Raw genomic sequence first — 15,258 nt, forward strand, 5'->3', positions numbered from 1 at the left:
TGAGTGAGTGCTTCAGGATCTCTTGCACTTACATGTGCAGCAGAGTACAGCAATGGAAGCATGCTGGGCCCATAACCCAGAGGTAGGCAGATTGAAACTATCTTCTGCTATATGCATTTTTTTTTGTTAATTAAAGTAATCCAAAACTGGGATTGATATTTTGGCTCTTTTATTTTTACTTAAAGTACAACAACTTTTACCATTTTAATTTGTTTTAATAGTATATTGACAGTATTGTTTTCTTTCAAAAATCCACTTCATTTTCTTTACCCTATTATTAAAATGGTAATTGACAAAAACAAACTACATTGTCACCAGAAGAGCAATACAAAATGTACAAGTGATATATTAAAATCATCTTTCCAGCTTGAATTTCAATGATGCATTGGGGCAACGATTTTGTGAGAAACATCTTCACCCTTAAATAAAGATTTTCTTAATTCCTTACCTGTGTGCTAATTAGATATCACCTTGTTTTCATATTAAACAGACTTCCACATGAGAAAGCAGCAAGGATGCAGTGGCGTTAATGTTTCCTGGTGTCAACTTGTATTATTTCAGTAGACATTGAAATGAGGATGCATCTTGCTGCCTTTCCAATGAAGCAAGTTTAATTTAGTAATAGGTGAAAAACCATCCTTACAAAGGTGTTAATCAGAGACTTGGCTTTGTGGACACTTTTCAGAGAACAAATTTGTTAGCATAAAAATAAAGCCAGAAAATGAAGAGCTGTTTAATCACTCAATTGGATTTTTCTGCCAGCATATTTTTTTTCTCTGCAACCCACTGCTAAATTGTGCTTCCTAGCTGTTTTTATAAAATCACTGAATCAAATCTAACTCTGATTACATCAGAGAAGGCCAGGTACCCTACACCGTAACAGGGGGTTTGAAATTTTGACTTGTCTACTTAAAGATCACCAAAATCTGATAACAAGGGAAATTAGGTCCCTGGGTGGGATTGAACCACCAACCTTATGGTTAATAGCCGTACATACTAACTGATTGCGCCACAGAGACATTTTGCAAAAGTCCATACTGACAAAGGCTAATAAGCATTCATCTAAAACGTTTCCTAGAAAAACTTTAAAAAGTCAATAATCTGGAGAGTTTTTGTAAGATGTTTCTTCCATCAACCAACGAAGAAACACATTGGTACTTTCCCATGATGAGTGAGTGCTTCAGGATCTCTTGCACTTACATGTGCAGCAGAGTACTGCAATGGAAGCATGATGGGCCCATAACCCAGAGGTAGGCAGATTGAAACTATCCTCTGCTATATGCATTTTTTTTTGTTAATTAAAGTAATCCAAAACTGGGATTGATATTTTGTCTCTTTTATTTTTACTTAAAGTACAATAACTTTTACCATTTTAATTTGTTTTAATAGTATATTGACAGTATTGTTTTCTTTCAAAAATCCACTTCATTTTCTTTAACCTATTATTAAAATGGTAATTGACAAAAACAAACTACATTGTCACCAGAAGAGCAATACAAAATGTACAAGTGATATATTAAAATCATCTTTCCAGCTTGAATTTCAATGATGCATTGGGTCAACAAATTTGTGAGAAACATCTTCACCCTTAAATAAAGATTTTCTTAATTCCTTACCTGTGTGCTAATTAGATATCACCTTGTTTTCACATTAAACAGACTTCCACATGAGAAAGCAGCAAGGAAGCAGTGGCGTTAATGTTTCCTGGTGTCAACTTGTATTATTTCAGTAGACATTGAAATGAGGATGCATCTTGCTGCCTTTCCAATGAAGCAAGTTTAATTTAGTAATAGGTGAAAAACCATCCTTACAAAGGTGTTAATCAGAGACTTGGCTTTGTGGACACTTTTCAGAGAACAAATTTGTTAGCATAAAAATAAAGCCAGAAAATGAAGAGCTGTTTAATCACTCGATTGGATTTTTCTGCCAGCATATTTTTTTTCTCTGCAACCCACTGCTAAATTGTGCTTCCTAGCTGTTTTTTTTATAAAATCACTGAATCAAATCTAACTCTGATTACATCAGAGAAGGCCATGTACCCTACACCATAAGAGGGGGTTTGAAATTTTGACTTGTCTACTTAAATATCACCAAAATCTGATCACAAGTTTAATTAGGTCCCTGGGTGGGATTGAACCACCAACCTTTCGGTTAATAGCCGAACACACTAACCGATTGCGCCACAGAGACACTTTGCAAAAAGTGCCTACTGACAAAGGCTAATAAGCATACATCTAGAACGTTTCCTAGAAAAACATTAAAAAATCAATAATCTGGAGAGTTTTTGTAAGATGTTTCTTCCATCAACTAACGAATAAACACATTGGTACTTTCCCATGATGAGTGAGTGCTTCAGGATCTCTTGCACTTACATGTGCAGCAGAGTACTGCAATGGAAGCATGCTGGACCCATAACCCAGAGGTAGGCAGATTGAAACTATCCTTTGCTATATGCATTTTTTTTGTTAATTTAAGTAATCAAAACTGGGATTGATATTTTTGCTCTTTTATTTTTACTTAAAGTACAATAACTTTTACCATTTTAATTTGTTTTAATAGTATATTGACAGTATAGTTTTCTTTCAAAAATCCACTTAATTTTCTTTACCCTGTTATTAAAATGGTAATTGACAAAAAAAACTACATTGTCACCAGAAGAGCAATACAAAATGTACAAGTGATATATTAAAATCATCTTTCCAGCTTGAATTTCAATGATGCATTGGGGCAACAATTTTGTGAGAAACATCTTCACCCTTAAATAAAGATTTTCGTAATTCCTTACCTGTGTGCTAATTAGATATCACCTTGTTTTCACATTAAACAGACTTCCACATGAGAAAGCAGCAAGGATGCAGTGGCGTTAATGTTTCCTGGTGTCAACCTGTATTATTTCAGTAGACATTGAAATGAGGATGCATCTTGCTGCCTTTCCAATGAAGCAAGTTTAATTTAGTAATAGGTGAAAAACCATCCCTACAAAGGTGTTAATCAGAGACTTGGCTTTGTGGACACTTTTCAGAGAACAAATTTGTTAGCATAAAAATAAAGCAAGAAAATTAAGAGCTGTTTAATCACTCAATTGGATTTTTATGCCAGCATATTTTTTTTCTCTGCAAACCACTGCTAAATTGTGCTTCCTAGCTGTTTTTATAAAATCACTGAATCAAATCTAACTCTGATTACATCAGAGAAGGCCAGGTACCCTACACAATAAGAGGGGGTTTGAAATTTTGACTTGTCTACTTAAATATCACCAAAATCTGATAACAAGGTCAATTACGTCCCTGGGTGGGATTGAACCACCAACCTTTTGGTTAATAGCCGTACACACTAACTGATTGCGCCACAGAGACACTTTGCAAAAGTACATACTGACAAAGGCTAATAAGCATTCATCTAAAACGTTTCCTAGAAAAACTTAATAAAGTCAATAATCTGGAGAGTTTTTGTAAGATGTTTCTTCTATCAACCAACGAAGAAACACATTGGTACTTTCCCATGATGAGTGAGTGCTTCAGGATCTCTTGCACTTACATGTGCAGCAGAGTACAGCAATGGAAGCATGCTGGGCCCATAACCCAGAGGTAGGCAGATTGAAACTATCCTCTGCTATATGCATTTTTTTGTTTGTTAATTAAAGTATTCCAAAACTGGGATTGATATTTTGGCTCTTTTATTTTTACTTAAAGTACAATAACTTTTACCATTTTAATTTGTTTTAATAGTATATTGACAGTATTGTTTTCTTTCAAAAATCCACTTCATTTTCTTTACCCTATTATTAAAATGGTAATTGACAAAAACAAACTACATTGTCACCAGAAGAGCAATACAAACTGTACAAGTGATATATTAAAATCATCTTTCCAGCTTGAATTTCAATGATGCATTGGGGCAACGATTTTGTGAGAAACATCTTCACCCTTAAATAAAGATTTTCTTAATTCCTTACCTGTGTGCTAATTAGATATCACCTTGTTTTCACATTAAACAGACTTCCACATGAGAAAGCAGCAAGGATGCAGTGGCGTTAATGTTTCCTGGTGTCAACCTGTATTATTTCAGTAGACATTGAAATGAGGATGCATCTTGCTGCCTTTCCAATGAAGCAAGTTTAATTTAGTAATAGGTGAAAAACCATCCTTACAAAGGTGTTAATCAGAGACTTGGCTTTGTGGACACTTTTCAGAGAACAAATTTGTTAGCATAAAAATAAAGCCAGAAAATAAAGAGCTGTTTAATCACTCAATTGGATTTTTCTGCCAGCATATTTTTTTTCTCTGCAACCCACTGCTAAATTGTGCTTCCTAGCTTTTTTTATAAAATCACTGAATCAAATCTAACTCTGATAACATCAGAGAAGGCCAGGTACCCTACACAATAACAGGGGGTATGAAATTTGACTTGTCTACTTAAAGTTCACCAAAATCTGATAACAAGGTCAATCAGGTCCCTGGGTGGGATTGAACCACCAACCTTATGGTTAATAGCCGTACATACTAACTGATTGCGCCACAGAGACACTTTGCAAAAGTCCATACTGACAAAGGCTAATAAGCATTCATCTAAAACGTTTCCTAGAAAAACTTTAAAAAGTCAATAATCTGGAGAGTTTTTGTAAGATGTTTCTTCCATCAACCAACGAAGAAACACATTGGTACTTTCCCATGATGAGTGAGTGCTTCAGGATCTCTTGCACTTACATGTGCAGCAGAGTACTGCAATGGAAGCATGCTGGGCCCATAACCCAGAGGTAGGCAGATTGAAACTATCCTCTGCTATATGCATTTTTTTTTGTTAATTAAAGTAATCCAAAACTGGGATTGATATTTTGTCTCTTTTATTTTTACTTAAAGTACAATAACTTTTACCATTTTAATTTGTTTTAATAGTATATTGACAGTATTGTTTTCTTTCAAAAATCCACTTCATTTTCTTTACCCTATTATTAAAATGGTAATTGACAAAAACAAACTACATTGTCACCAGAAGAGCAATACAAAATGTACAAGTGATATATTAAAATCATCTTTCCAGCTTGAATTTCAATGATGCATTGGGTCAACAATTTTGTGAGAAACATCTTCACCCTTAAATAAAGATTTTCTTAATTCCTTACCTGTGTGCTAATTAGATATCACCTTGTTTTCACATTAAACAGACTTCCACATGAGAAAGCAGCAAGGATGCAGTGGCGTTAATGTTTCCTGGTGTCAACCTGTATTATTTCAGTAGACATTGAAATGAGGATACATCTTGCTGCCTTTCCAATGAAGCAAGTTTAATTTAGTAATAGGTGAAAAACCATCCCTACAAAGGTGTTAATCAGAGACTTGGCTTTGTGGACACTTTTCAGAGAACAAATTTGTTAGCATAAAAATAAAGCCAGAAAATGAAGAGCTGTTTAATCACTCAATTGGATTTTTCTGCCAGCATATTTTTTTTCTCTGCAACCCACTGCTAAATTGTGCTTCCTAGCTGTTTTTATAAAATCACTGAATCAAATCTAACTCTGATTACATCAGAGAAGGCCAGGTACCCTACACCGTAACAGGGGGTTTGAAATTTTGACTTGTCTACTTAAAGATCACCAAAATCTGATAACAAGGGAAATTAGGTCCCTGGGTGGGATTGAACCACCAACCTTATGGTTAATAGCCGTACATACTAACTGATTGCGCCACAGAGACATTTTGCAAAAGTCCATACTGACAAAGGCTAATAAGCATTCATCTAAAACGTTTCCTAGAAAAACTTTAAAAAGTCAATAATCTGGAGAGTTTTTGTAAGATGTTTCTTCCATCAACCAACGAAGAAACACATTGGTACTTTCCCATGATGAGTGAGTGCTTCAGGATCTCTTGCACTTACATGTGCAGCAGAGTACTGCAATGGAAGCATGCTGGGCCCATAACCCAGAGGTAGGCAGATTGAAACTATCCTCTGCTATATGCATTTTTTTTTGTTAATTAAAGTAATCCAAAACTGGGATTGATATTTTGTCTCTTTTATTTTTACTTAAAGTACAATAACTTTTACCATTTTAATTTGTTTTAATAGTATATTGACAGTATTGTTTTCTTTCAAAAATCCACTTCATTTTCTTTACCCTATTATTAAAATGGTAATTGACAAAAACAAACTACATTGTCACCAGAAGAGCAATACAAAATGTACAAGTGATATATTAAAATCATCTTTCCAGCTTGAATTTCAATGATGCATTGGGTCAACAAATTTGTGAGAAACATCTTCACCCTTAAATAAAGATTTTCTTAATTCCTTACCTGTGTGCTAATTAGATATCACCTTGTTTTCACATTAAACAGACTTCCACATGAGAAAGCAGCAAGGAAGCAGTGGCGTTAATGTTTCCTGGTGTCAACTTGTATTATTTCAGTAGACATTGAAATGAGGATGCATCTTGCTGCCTTTCCAATGAAGCAAGTTTAATTTAGTAATAGGTGAAAAACCATCCTTACAAAGGTGTTAATCAGAGACTTGGCTTTGTGGACACTTTTCAGAGAACAAATTTGTTAGCATAAAAATAAAGCCAGAAAATGAAGAGCTGTTTAATCACTCGATTGGATTTTTCTGCCAGCATATTTTTTTTCTCTGCAACCCACTGCTAAATTGTGCTTCCTAGCTGTTTTTTTTATAAAATCACTGAATCAAATCTAACTCTGATTACATCAGAGAAGGCCATGTACCCTACACCATAAGAGGGGGTTTGAAATTTTGACTTGTCTACTTAAATATCACCAAAATCTGATCACAAGTTTAATTAGGTCCCTGGGTGGGATTGAACCACCAACCTTTCGGTTAATAGCCGAACACACTAACCGATTGCGCCACAGAGACACTTTGCAAAAAGTGCCTACTGACAAAGGCTAATAAGCATACATCTAGAACGTTTCCTAGAAAAACATTAAAAAATCAATAATCTGGAGAGTTTTTGTAAGATGTTTCTTCCATCAACTAACGAATAAACACATTGGTACTTTCCCATGATGAGTGAGTGCTTCAGGATCTCTTGCACTTACATGTGCAGCAGAGTACTGCAATGGAAGCATGCTGGACCCATAACCCAGAGGTAGGCAGATTGAAACTATCCTTTGCTATATGCATTTTTTTTGTTAATTTAAGTAATCAAAACTGGGATTGATATTTTTGCTCTTTTATTTTTACTTAAAGTACAATAACTTTTACCATTTTAATTTGTTTTAATAGTATATTGACAGTATAGTTTTCTTTCAAAAATCCACTTAATTTTCTTTACCCTGTTATTAAAATGGTAATTGACAAAAAAAACTACATTGTCACCAGAAGAGCAATACAAAATGTACAAGTGATATATTAAAATCATCTTTCCAGCTTGAATTTCAATGATGCATTGGGGCAACAATTTTGTGAGAAACATCTTCACCCTTAAATAAAGATTTTCGTAATTCCTTACCTGTGTGCTAATTAGATATCACCTTGTTTTCACATTAAACAGACTTCCACATGAGAAAGCAGCAAGGATGCAGTGGCGTTAATGTTTCCTGGTGTCAACCTGTATTATTTCAGTAGACATTGAAATGAGGATGCATCTTGCTGCCTTTCCAATGAAGCAAGTTTAATTTAGTAATAGGTGAAAAACCATCCCTACAAAGGTGTTAATCAGAGACTTGGCTTTGTGGACACTTTTCAGAGAACAAATTTGTTAGCATAAAAATAAAGCAAGAAAATTAAGAGCTGTTTAATCACTCAATTGGATTTTCTGCCAGCATATTTTTTTTCTCTGCAAACCACTGCTAAATTGTGCTTCCTAGCTGTTTTTATAAAATCACTGAATCAAATCTAACTCTGATTACATCAGAGAAGGCCAGGTACCCTACACAATAAGAGGGGGTTTGAAATTTTGACTTGTCTACTTAAATATCACCAAAATCTGATAACAAGGTCAATTACGTCCCTGGGTGGGATTGAACCACCAACCTTTTGGTTAATAGCCGTACACACTAACTGATTGCGCCACAGAGACACTTTGCAAAAGTACATACTGACAAAGGCTAATAAGCATTCATCTAAAACGTTTCCTAGAAAAACTTAATAAAGTCAATAATCTGGAGAGTTTTTGTAAGATGTTTCTTCTATCAACCAACGAAGAAACACATTGGTACTTTCCCATGATGAGTGAGTGCTTCAGGATCTCTTGCACTTACATGTGCAGCAGAGTACAGCAATGGAAGCATGCTGGGCCCATAACCCAGAGGTAGGCAGATTGAAACTATCCTCTGCTATATGCATTTTTTTGTTTGTTAATTAAAGTATTCCAAAACTGGGATTGATATTTTGGCTCTTTTATTTTTACTTAAAGTACAATAACTTTTACCATTTTAATTTGTTTTAATAGTATATTGACAGTATTGTTTTCTTTCAAAAATCCACTTCATTTTCTTTACCCTATTATTAAAATGGTAATTGACAAAAACAAACTACATTGTCACCAGAAGAGCAATACAAACTGTACAAGTGATATATTAAAATCATCTTTCCAGCTTGAATTTCAATGATGCATTGGGGCAACGATTTTGTGAGAAACATCTTCACCCTTAAATAAAGATTTTCTTAATTCCTTACCTGTGTGCTAATTAGATATCACCTTGTTTTCACATTAAACAGACTTCCACGTGAGAAAGCAGCAAGGATGCAGTGGCGTTAATGTTTCCTGGTGTCAACCTGTATTATTTCAGTAGACATTGAAATGAGGATGCATCTTGCTGCCTTTCCAATGAAGCAAGTTTAATTTAGTAATAGGTGAAAAACCATCCTTACAAAGGTGTTAATCAGAGACTTGGCTTTGTGGACACTTTTCAGAGAACAAATTTGTTAGCATAAAAATAAAGCCAGAAAATAAAGAGCTGTTTAATCACTCAATTGGATTTTTCTGCCAGCATATTTTTTTTCTCTGCAACCCACTGCTAAATTGTGCTTCCTAGCTTTTTTTATAAAATCACTGAATCAAATCTAACTCTGATAACATCAGAGAAGGCCAGGTACCCTACACAATAACAGGGGGTATGAAATTTGACTTGTCTACTTAAAGTTCACCAAAATCTGATAACAAGGTCAATTAGGTCCCTGGGTGGGATTGAACCACCAACCTTATGGTTAATAGCCGTACATACTAACTGATTGCGCCACAGAGACACTTTGCAAAAGTCCATACTGACAAAGGCTAATAAGCATTCATCTAAAACGTTTCCTAGAAAAACTTTAAAAAGTCAATAATCTGGAGAGTTTTTGTAAGATGTTTCTTCCATCAACCAACGAAGAAACACATTGGTACTTTCCCATGATGAGTGAGTGCTTCAGGATCTCTTGCACTTACATGTGCAGCAGAGTACTGCAATGGAAGCATGCTGGGCCCATAACCCAGAGGTAGGCAGATTGAAACTATCCTCTGCTATATGCATTTTTTTTTGTTAATTAAAGTAATCCAAAACTGGGATTGATATTTTGTCTCTTTTATTTTTACTTAAAGTACAATAACTTTTACCATTTTAATTTGTTTTAATAGTATATTGACAGTATTGCTTTCTTTCAAAAATCCACTTCATTTTCTTTACCCTATTATTAAAATGGTAATTGACAAAAACAAACTACATTGTCACCAGAAGAGCAATACAAAATGTACAAGTGATATATTAAAATCATCTTTCCAGCTTGAATTTCAATGATGCATTGGGTCAACAATTTTGTGAGAAACATCTTCACCCTTAAATAAAGATTTTCTTAATTCCTTACCTGTGTGCTAATTAGATATCACCTTGTTTTCACATTAAACAGACTTCCACATGAGAAAGCAGCAAGGATGCAGTGGCGTTAATGTTTCCTGGTGTCAACCTGTATTATTTCAGTAGACATTGAAATGAGGATACATCTTGCTGCCTTTCCAATGAAGCAAGTTTAATTTAGTAATAGGTGAAAAACCATCCCTACAAAGGTGTTAATCAGAGACTTGGCTTTGTGGACACTTTTCAGAGAACAAATTTGTTAGCATAAAAATAAAGCCAGAAAATGAAGAGCTGTTTAATCACGCAATTTGATTTTTTTGCCAGCATATTTCTTTTTCTCTGCAACCCACTGCTAAATTGTGCTTCCTAGATGTTTTTATAAAATCACTTAATCAAATCTAACTCTGATTACATCAGAGAAGGCCAGGTACCCTACACCATAACAGGGGGTATGAAATTTGACTTGTCTACTTAAAGATCACCAAAATCTGATAACAAGGTCAAGTACGTCCCTGGGTGGGATTGAACCACCAACCTTTTGGTTAATAGCCGTACACACTAACTGATTGCGCCACAGAGACACTTTGCAAAAGTACATACTGACAAATGCTAATAAGCATTCATCTAAAACGTTTCCTAGAAAAACTTAAAAAAGTCAATAATCTGGAGAGTTTTTGTAAGATGTTTCTTCTATCAACCAACGAAGAAACACATTGGTACTTTCCCATGATGAGTGAGTGCTTCAGGATCTCTTGCACTTACATGTGCAGCAGAGTACAGCAATGGAAGCATGCTGGGCCCATAACCCAGAGGTAGGCAGATTGAAACTATCCTCTGCTATATGCATTTTTTTGTTTGTTAATTAAAGTAATCCAAAACTGGGATTGATATTTTGGCTCTTTTATTTTTACTTAAAGTACAATAACTTTTACCATTTTAATTTGTTTTAATAGTATATTGACAGTATTGTTTTCTTTCAAAAATCCACTTAATTTTCTTTACCCTATTATTAAAATGGTAATTGACAAAAACAAACTACATTGTCACCAGAAGAGCAATACAAAATGTACAAGTGATATATTAAAATCATCTTTCCAGCTTGAATTTCAATGATGCATTGGGGCAACGATTTTGTGAGAAACATCTTCACCCTTAAATAAAGATTTTCTTAATTCCTTACCTGTGTGCTAATTAGATATCACCTTGTTTTCACATTAAACAGACTTCCACATGAGAAAGCAGCAAGGATGCAGTGGCGTTAATGTTTCCTGGTGTCAACCTGTATTATTTCAGTAGACATTGAAATGAGGATGCATCTTGCTGCCTTTCCAATGAAGCAAGTTTAATTTAGTAATAGGTGAAAAACCATCCTTACAAAGGTGATAATCAGAGACTTGGCTTTGTGGACACTTTTCAGAGAACAAATTTGTTAGCATAAAAATAAAGCCAGAAAATAAAGAGCTGTTTAATCACTCAATTGGATTTTTCTGCCAGCATATTTTTTTTCTCTGCAAACCACTGCTAAATTGTGCTTCCTAGCTGTTTTTATAAAATCACTGAATCAAATCTAACTCTGATTACATCAGAGAAGGCCAGGTACCCTACACCATAACAGGGGGTTTGAAATTTTGACTTGTCTACTTAAAAATCACCAAAATCTGATAACAAGGTCAATTAGGTCCCTGGGTGGGATTGAACCACCAACCTTTTGGTTAATAGCCGTACATACTAACTGATTGCGCCACAGAGACACTTTGCAAAAGTACATACTGACAAAGGCTAATAAGCATTCATCTAAAACGTTTCCTAGAAAAACTTTAAAAAGTCAATAATCTGGAGAGTTTTTGTAAGATGTTTCTTCCATCAACCAACGAAGAAACACATTGGTACTTTCCCATGATGAGTGAGTGCTTCAGGATCTCTTGCACTTACATGTGCAGCAGAGTACAGCAATGGAAGCATGCTGGGCCCATAACCCAGAGGTAGGCAGATTGAAACTATCTTCTGCTATATGCATTTTTTTTTGTTAATTAAAGTAATCCAAAACTGGGATTGATATTTTGGCTCTTTTATTTTTACTTAAAGTACAATAACTTTTACCATTTTAATTTGTTTTAATAGTATATTGACAGTATTGTTTTCTTTCAAAAATCCACTTCATTTTCTTTACCCTATTATTAAAATGGTAATTGACAAAAACAAACTACATTGTCACCAGAAGAGCAATACAAAATGTACAAGTGATATATTAAAATCATCTTTCCAGCTTGAATTTCAATGATGCATTGGGGCAACGATTTTGTGAGAAACATCTTCACCCTTAAATAAAGATTTTCTTAATTCCTTACCTGTGTGCTAATTAGATATCACCTTGTTTTCATATTAAACAGACTTCCACATGAGAAAGCAGCAAGGATGCAGTGGCGTTAATGTTTCCTGGTGTCAACTTGTATTATTTCAGTAGACATTGAAATGAGGATGCATCTTGCTGCCTTTCCAATGAAGCAAGTTTAATTTAGTAATAGGTGAAAAACCATCCTTACAAAGGTGTTAATCAGAGACTTGGCTTTGTGGACACTTTTCAGAGAACAAATTTGTTAGCATAAAAATAAAGCCAGAAAATGAAGAGCTGTTTAATCACTCAATTGGATTTTTCTGCCAGCATATTTTTTTTCTCTGCAACCCACTGCTAAATTGTGCTTCCTAGCTGTTTTTATAAAATCACTGAATCAAATCTAACTCTGATTACATCAGAGAAGGCCAGGTACCCTACACCGTAACAGGGGGTTTGAAATTTTGACTTGTCTACTTAAAGATCACCAAAATCTGATAACAAGGGAAATTAGGTCCCTGGGTGGGATTGAACCACCAACCTTTCGGTTAATAGCCAAACACACTAACCGATTGCGCCACAGAGACACTTTGCAAAAAGTGCCTACTGACAAAGGCTAATAAGCATACATCTGGAACGTTTCCTAGAAAAACATTAAAAAATCAATAATCTGGAGAGTTTTTGTAAGATGTTTCTTCCATCAACTAACGAATAAACACATTGGTACTTTCCCATGATGAGTGAGTGCTTCAGGATCTCTTGCACTTACATGTGCAGCAGAGTACTGCAATGGAAGCATGCTGGACCCATAACCCAGAGGTAGGCAGATTGAAACTATCCTTTGCTATATGCATTTTTTTTGTTAATTTAAGTAATCAAAACTGGGATTGATATTTTTGCTCTTTTATTTTTACTTTAAGTACAATAACTTTTACCATTTTAATTTGTTTTAATAGTATATTGACAGTATAGTTTTCTTTCAAAAATCCACTTAATTTTCTTTACCCTGTTATTAAAATGGTAATTGACAAAAAAAACTACATTGTCACCAGAAGAGCAATACAAAATGTACAAGTGATATATTAAAATCATCTTTCCAGCTTGAATTTCAATGATGCATTGGGGCAACAATTTTGTGAGAAACATCTTCACCCTTAAATAAAGATTTTCGTAATTCCTTACCTGTGTGCTAATTAGATATCACCTTGTTTTCACATTAAACAGACTTCCACATGAGAAAGCAGCAAGGATGCAGTGGCGTTAATGTTTCCTGGTGTCAACCTGTATTATTTCAGTAGACATTGAAATGAGGATGCATCTTGCTGCCTTTCCAATGAAGCAAGTTTAATTTAGTAATAGGTGAAAAACCATCCCTACAAAGGTGTTAATCAGAGACTTGGCTTTGTGGACACTTTTCAGAGAACAAATTTGTTAGCATAAAAATAAAGCAAGAAAATTAAGAGCTGTTTAATCACTCAATTGGATTTTCTGCCAGCATATTTTTTTTCTCTGCAAACCACTGCTAAATTGTGCTTCCTAGCTGTTTTTATAAAATCACTGAATCAAATCTAACTCTGATTACATCAGAGAAGGCCAGGTACCCTACACAATAAGAGGGGGTTTGAAATTTTGACTTGTCTTCTTAAATATCACCAAAATCTGATAACAAGGTCAATTACGTCCCTGGGTGGGATTGAACCACCAACCTTTTGGTTAATAGCCGTACACACTAACTGATTGCGCCACAGAGACACTTTGCAAACAGTACATACTGACAAAGGCTAATAAGCATTCATCTAAAACGTTTCCTAGAAAAACTTAATAAAGTCAATAATCTGGAGAGTTTTTGTAAGATGTTTCTTCTATCAACCAACGAAGAAACACATTGGTACTTTCCCATGATGAGTGAGTGCTTCAGGATCTCTTGCACTTACATGTGCAGCAGAGTACAGCAATGGAAGCATGCTGGGCCCATAACCCAGAGGTAGGCAGATTGAAACTATCCTCTGCTATATGCATTTTTTTGTTTGTTAATTAAAGTATTCCAAAACTGGGATTGATATTTTGGCTCTTTTATTTTTACTTTAAGTACAATAACTTTTACCATTTTAATTTGTTTTAATAGTATATTGACAGTATTGTTTTCTTTCAAAAATCCACTTCATTTTCTTTACCCTATTATTAAAATGGTAATTGACAAAAACAAACTACATTGTCACCAGAAGAGCAATACAAAATGTACAAGTGATATATTAAAATCATCTTTCCAGCTTGAATTTCAATGATGCATTGGGGCAACGATTTTGTGAGAAACATCTTCACCCTTAAATAAAGATTTTCTTAATTCCTTACCTGTGTGCTAATTAGATATCACCTTGATTTCATATTAAACAGACTTCCACATGAGAAAGCAGCAAGGATGCAGTGGCGTTAATGTTTCCTGGTGTCAACTTGTATTATTTCAGTAGACATTGAAATGAGGATGCATCTTGCTGCCTTTCCAATGAAGCAAGTTTAATTTAGTAATAGGTGAAAAACCATCCTTACAAAGGTGTTAATCAGAGACTTGGCTTTGTGGACACTTTTCAGAGAACAAATTTGTTAGCATAAAAATAAAGCCAGAAAATGAAGAGCTGTTTAATCACTCAATTGGATTTTTCTGCCAGCATATTTTTTTTCTCTGCAACCCACTGCTAAATTGTGCTTCCTAGCTGTTTTTATAAAATCACTGAATCAAATCTAACTCTGATTACATCAGAGAAGGCCAGGTACCCTACACCGTAACAGGGGGTTTGAAATTTTGACTTGTCTACTTAAAGATCACCAAAATCTGATAACAAGGGAAATTAGGTCCCTGGGTGGGATTGAACCACCAACCTTTCGGTTAATATCCAAACACACTAACCGATTGCGCCACAGAGACACTTTGCAAAAAGTGCCTACTGACAAAGGCTAATAAGCATACATCTGGAACGTTTCCTAGAAAAACATTAAAAAATCAATAATCTGGAGAGTTTTTGTAAGATGTTTCTTCCATCAACTAACGAATAAACACATTGGTACTTTCCCATGATGAGTGAGTGCTTCAGGATCTCTTGCACTTACATGTGCAGCAGAGTACTGCAATGGAAGCATGCTGGA

The 15,258-nt window shown here is 34.8% G+C and overlaps 2 non-coding genes across 2 annotated transcripts; both read right to left on the minus strand.

Annotated features, from left to right (window-relative positions):
- Positions 1-2,116: 2,116 nt before the first annotated feature.
- Positions 2,117-2,190, minus strand: TRNAN-AUU (transfer RNA asparagine (anticodon AUU)). The gene has a single exon. It is a non-coding gene; the product is annotated as a tRNA-Asn (tRNA).
- Positions 2,191-6,790: 4,600 nt separating this feature from the next.
- TRNAN-AUU (transfer RNA asparagine (anticodon AUU)) lies at positions 6,791-6,864 on the minus strand. The gene has a single exon. It is a non-coding gene; the product is annotated as a tRNA-Asn (tRNA).
- Between the last annotated feature and the right edge of the window lie 8,394 nt (positions 6,865-15,258).

This window comes from Pseudophryne corroboree, unplaced genomic scaffold, assembly GCF_028390025.1.
Source record: "Pseudophryne corroboree isolate aPseCor3 unplaced genomic scaffold, aPseCor3.hap2 scaffold_1019, whole genome shotgun sequence".
NCBI lineage: Eukaryota > Metazoa > Chordata > Amphibia > Anura > Myobatrachidae > Pseudophryne > Pseudophryne corroboree.